The 6,000-nt window shown below is 46.0% G+C and overlaps 1 long non-coding RNA gene across 2 annotated transcripts; it reads right to left on the reverse strand.

Moving 5' to 3' along the window:
* Nucleotides 1–499: 499 nt before the first annotated feature.
* LOC123062377 (uncharacterized) lies at nt 500–4,684 on the reverse strand. 2 transcript variants are annotated; one of them, XR_006429644.1, is made up of 7 exons: nt 4,393–4,684; nt 4,076–4,301; nt 2,826–3,098; nt 2,510–2,736; nt 1,611–1,915; nt 1,322–1,506; nt 500–866 (listed from the first exon to the last, which is right to left on the reverse strand). It is a non-coding gene; the product is annotated as an uncharacterized lncRNA (long non-coding RNA). The 2 variants fall into 2 exon arrangements; XR_006429646.1 differs by having other exon boundaries at nt 2,826–3,117.
* Between the last annotated feature and the right edge of the window lie 1,316 nt (nt 4,685–6,000).

Below are 6,000 nucleotides of genomic sequence, written 5' to 3' on the forward strand. Positions count from 1 at the left end.
CATGCCGTCACATTACTTTGCGTGATCGCCAACGAACACGGCCGCATGAAAAATGTGATATGATGATTACGAATCTTAATTAACTACGCCAGAACAACAAACTTGGAGATGGATTACATCACACCACTAGCTCTAGGCGGGTAATGACATCATTACCCGACGCAACGCCAGCAAACTGATCCGAGACATAAAGCATGCCTGCACGCAGGGCAGGTGCTCAGTTGCACAAAAACATCAGGGCATGGCCAATGCTCCAGCATGGACTAGTGCCCCAGCTGCCACGTCTGTCTTAACGAGCCCAGCTCAGCGAAAGGTGTTGCCTGCAGACCAAAGGTGATGCTTGCAGAAGAGCCAGCCTCCTCATGTGAAAAGCAAAGAGAGAGAAGAGAAAAGAGGAGTATGCATGAAAAAAGCAAGAGAAGACCCGGTGTGCTTGACGTAGGAAAGAAACAGAGTCACTGCAAAATCTGGACCGCAGACTAGTGCCTCCATTGCCCAGAATATTGTAAGACGGTGGTTTCATTCCTTCAGGCTTGCGTGGATTCGTTGGGGCATACGCATGGTGATGCCTCCGCTGTACATGCCCTCATGAATGCAGAAAACAAGTCATGCTTGCGATTGACAATTCAAACTTACTGAAATCGCTTGCCATTTTTCACTCACCACTTACACGCCACCAGCTAATCTCAGCTCCATCGCTTTCGTAAAATTGTTCCTATGGTGCCCCACCACACCACAATTTTTGCAACTCGCCGGCTTCCGAGGCTGCTTTGGCACATCGCCGAGATCCGGGTAAGTAGTTCTCGCTGTAGGCACACCAACAAGCATCACACTCTTGATTGCGACCTCCGCTGCTCGATTTTGATCTGCACATGAACAAAAACAAGAAACAGTCAGATCATCATACTACCAGAGTACTCTTTTTAACAGATGTCCTTAATCAACATAATCCTCAGGGATTCAGTACAAAAACACTCAAAAGTCTACACGGTCTCATCGTGTACCAGGACGCCAGCTAAGATCACCGTCTGGTTATGGTTTTTCACACCAACAAATTGTCCGCACGGCTCGTTTTTTTTTTCCAGAATTGCTCAATCATGAGCTAATTTCCATTGGTACAGTTTAATCAATTATTAATACGAACGTGCTCTAAAAGTACTATGTAGACAATTTCTCATTCTACTGAATGAACATCACTACATCGATAGATTTATGCATTCTACTACAATTTCATTCAAGCATTATCAACAAATTTAGATCCAATCCAAGCTTACACGCACGCAATTTTTGGACCATGACAGGGCCTGCGGATTCATCTTACCAGTTGATAGTTTAGACTGCTGCAGCGGGCTCTTCTGCCTTCCCAACACGGCGGTCTGTAACTCACACATCTGCGCGGACAAGCCGCCAACGGTTCATCCACTGCCGGGAAAGTCGCCACCGCCCTGCTTGTTGGCAGATCCCCTCTCCTGGTCACTCTCACTCACCTCCTCCACCAGAGGATACCTTACAAAGCCAACAGAACACACAAGGAGACGCAAATCAGAACATAAAGCTGAACAACAGTTTAGCAAGTCAGCTAGCTTGATAGATCCATGGATTCATCTCACCTTCTAATTAGCTGCATTTGGAACTCCATCGCTCGAATGGATTCGTGTGCGCTGGAGCACCCCGCTGACTGGAAATGGATTTGGATACCGCAGCTGGGGAGCCACCGGCCTGCAGTGAATGATTCAAGCCATCCACCTAATGTAAAACGAATTTCCTGGCCCACGGACCAGATTACCACCACCAAATTACAAGCCATGACCCATCTTCAGTCAGGTTTTCTATGAACACCCTAACTGCCTTCTCAAAAGTGCTTATGCGGGGTGGGCAAGGCGTGAAGCTTGGGGCAGAGGCTCCAGTCCTCAACCTAAAAGCAGTTTCAATGATTGTGTCAAACAATTAACCCACTGAATATCAAGATGCGCATGAAACTACTGAACCGAGAGATGAAATTAGCCGTTCAAAACAGAAAGTTCGCACACTAACTCCTACCAAACCATGTAGTGCTCCCAACAGAAATTCAACCAAACTGTATGACCTTACAAAGCCTGAAAATATAGTACTGTAAATCTTTATAGCAATGTTGAATTTAACTTCAATTCAGAACAGTCAGTTTGCACACTAATTCATGTCACACCATGAAGTACTCCCCACAGAAATTAAACCAAAGTGCATGACCTTAGAAAGTAAGTTTGCACACTAATTCATGTCACGCCATGAAGTACTCCCCGTAGAAATTAAACCAAAGTGCATGACCTTAGAAAGCATGAAATTATAGTACTGTAAATCTTCATAGCAATGCTGAATTTAACTTCAATTCAGAACAGACAGTTTGCACACCAATTCATCTCGCACCATGGACACCCAGAAATTCAACCAAACTGTATGACCTAAAAAGCATGGAAATATTTGTACTACTGAAAATATTCGTATGAATGCTGAATTTAATGTTATCACTGACCTCTTGTTCCAACGAGGAACCTGAAAATTCATCTTCCCCGTCGACAGCTCGGAAGTGAGAGGCAAGCTGCCCCTTGTCACTGCCGCCGCTTCAGCAACGCCGCAGATCCGCCCTTTGGCGCTCACACCCATGGCCTCCTGCAGCGTCACCTTGACCACTGTCCGCCTGGTGCCATGTGCCGGCGACCTTCCAGCACTAGACTCTCCCCAACCTCAATCAGAGTAGATCTGGCAGAGAAAAATCACAAAAGCTTAACCGCTGGAACTCGACACTGGAAAACACACAAGGTCGATTAGTAGCATCGGGGTCGACATACCTCCTGATTGGAGGAGGAAATCCATCGCTTTCGGTCGTGTGTTCGTCCACTCCCTCCCTTGCTTCTGAAGTTCCAAAATGACGGCCGCGTTGGGGAAGAACAGACTCACCTTGCATTGAATCCATGGAGCATCGACTTTTCTGAGCCACAGATTAGACAGAAATCGAGAACCTGATCCACGGCTCACCTCGTTTCTGATTGCTCCGATCAACATATCACAACATCGATAGACATGAACATCTTTCAAGCTTGGGCACTGAAGAAGCAGCCGTTCTGCAGAAAGTTCCTCAGCCTGTAAATACTCATGCACTAATCATAAGTTTGGACATTGAAGAAACACCCAGTCGGTACAGAACAAGAAAGAATCAGGACACACTTTTTCCATACAAAAATCTATGAAAAATCAGGGAAATTTGATAGAATACTCTGTACAACTTTCCCAATGAACCCACATGTTTGGCCAGACGAGACCTGAAATTATTACCCTACTATTATTCACAGCTAACTTAATTGCACATGTCCTTATCACTAATATGCAAACATGGTCTAATGAACCAAAAGCTTTACAAACTGCTGATATCTGTCTATTGGTGCTGGGTCTCTAGTTCATGTCTTCGCCGAGTGCTGCAACGAAGAAATTATAGATGCAAGCTTCTCACCCACTGTGTGTGCAGACGGTTCATATATTCGGGCACAATGATGCCCTCAAAATTGTTCTGTCATATTAACCTTAGACATCTCCAAAATCAGCTACACTGCTTTATTTGGTCAATTACTTTTAAATTGTTTTCAAGAGTAAGCAACAATCTTCTAAAAACAAAGTGCCCTGCCAAACTACACGATGTAGCTAATATAATTTTGCGCAAAGATGACTGCAAAATGGGTCTGCCATACTAAACTTACACATTTCCTGTCCTACAGCAGCAGTAGTTATATGTTGTTTAGTAGTTGAAGTTCAGCAGCAGTAGTTATTTCAAGTCAGAAGCAATTCCCTTAAATCCAAGGTCCTACAGCACTGCCTGTAGGCTTCTTGTAGTAATTTACATAGTAACATTGGTCGTTGCTAGTTAGTTCTGTTCTACCGACTTTTACCATTTTTAGCAAAGACAGTAGCAATAATTCCCATTGAACGAAAAACTAACCACTTCACCGATCAGACATGACTCTAATCCAGATCACTAATGGATTCCTACAACGAAGTACTACTATATCCACAAAAGAAATGTACCTTTACCATGTTGGGCACTAACCTCTTTAACCACCGAGGAGCTTGTGGGCTGGCCTTCCCGTGGAGACCTGCGAGGGCGGCGACGAGTTCTTCCTTCTGCCAACCACACCACGCTCGAGCAGATCTGTGCGTCTGCACTCGCGGCCGGCCCCGGCACCTGATCCATACCAACAACCGTCAAGGCAGCCATTCGCCGCAGCGGATCTCACATGCATTCAGTGTCGTCCACCGCTTCAATCAGTGGGAATCTGTTTTCACAACCAAGATTACAATCACCACTGCAGATCTGAACATAGAGATCCCCAAAGGATCGAAACCGCAAGAAGGGGACTTCATTACCGGCTGATTAGCTGCCGTAGGAATCCCATCCCCATCAATGGTGTCGTCTTCTTCAGGCGCCTGCCCTTCGAGCAACACGAACCTTATCTTATCTGCTCTGCTCTATCGCAATGAAAATGTGCATCGACTAGGAACCCAGACCTATACCATAACTGTGCCCCGGCCCCACGAGGACGGAAAGCACGTTTTCTGTCCACGGATCAGCATTGGCGTTGACGTTCCGAGCCACGGCTCAAACATCATACATGAACGGCCGTCCCGATGATGGCCCACATCACAGCACGGGGACATACGTAGAGACCTGATGGCCCGACTAAAAAACACACGTATTGTGCCAGGCACCTGACATGGAACATATCCCCAAGCTATATTCGGTGGTCCGGATAAAGAGAGCAGTTACGCCCGAGTGCAAAAACTCCGTGTCCGACGAAATGCGCATTTTTAGCTAGACTAAAAGAGACACGCAGATAATGCATGCTTCGGCTTTGACTCTTCCATGCACGCAGACAGGTTCTCTCCTCCATTTCCACGTAAACGGATACACGCAACTGACAAGCTAGACATCCCATATGCTCTGTCAAGCCAATGGAGACTGAAGAATCAAAATTAGGGGAGCACCAAAGTCACACGAACAAGGAACGACATATCAAATCGATGCAATGAATTTGAGTGCTATGTAGAAGGGATTTCTATTGACCATTGCAAACTGCGGGATTTGCAATTTGTTGGGTATGTGTTGGAATTTTGCTAGTAGGCCTTTGGCCCAAAGCCCAACTAAAATTCTAAAATTCTCTTGGCCCATTCATGTACACATGTGAGTGAAGTGAGTGAGACTAAAGTTTAGTCCCACTCCGAAAGTTGAGAGAGAGTTGCACCTCTTTATAAGGTGAGCTATTCTACCACTTGTATGAGCATGAGAAGAGGAGACATACATGCGCGCTCCTCCTCCTCGCTCGTCGCGCCGCGGGTTGCAGGATTGAGCCAAGCCGAGCCGAGGACAGAGCTATGCACGTTGTCTATATTTTTTCCCGACCTCGGCAACCTCATCCTCGACAACATGGACGACAACGTCAACGCCGGCGGTGCTGCTCCGTATGTGATTCTATCCTTCCTGTTCGAGGTCGTGGTAGAATTCATGTTTCTAGTATGTGATCTGTTCATCTACTATGCTAGTTCGCATGATTAGTTTAATCACTGCTATTGCTGTCATGATTTATCTTGTGTTCATTTAGATTAAATCTCGTAGTAATTTGCTCATATTTCCAACAATCCAAAAACCAGATTATAGGCAATTTACTCCGAGTGTGGTTTTGCTGCGCATCTGAAGCCGTCTGCCTTTAAGGGGGCGCAATATAAGAGGTGGCACACGAGAGCAGTCTATTGGTTTCAGACCATGGACTGCTATGATGCCACCAAGGGCAAGCCTGAGGGCGATCTTAATCCAGCACAACTGGAAGCTTTTGAGAAGATCGATACTCTCTTTAAAGGCGCTCTTCTGAGTGTTCTTGATGACTCCACTGTGGATTCGTATATGTCGTTTGACAATGGCAAGGACATGTGGACTGCGCTCCAGGCCAAGTTTGGTGTCTCGGATGCCGGCAATGAGTT

The sequence above is a fragment of the Triticum aestivum genome, chromosome 1A (genome assembly GCF_018294505.1).
Source record: "Triticum aestivum cultivar Chinese Spring chromosome 1A, IWGSC CS RefSeq v2.1, whole genome shotgun sequence".
NCBI classification, from domain to species: Eukaryota; Viridiplantae; Streptophyta; class Magnoliopsida; order Poales; family Poaceae; genus Triticum; species Triticum aestivum.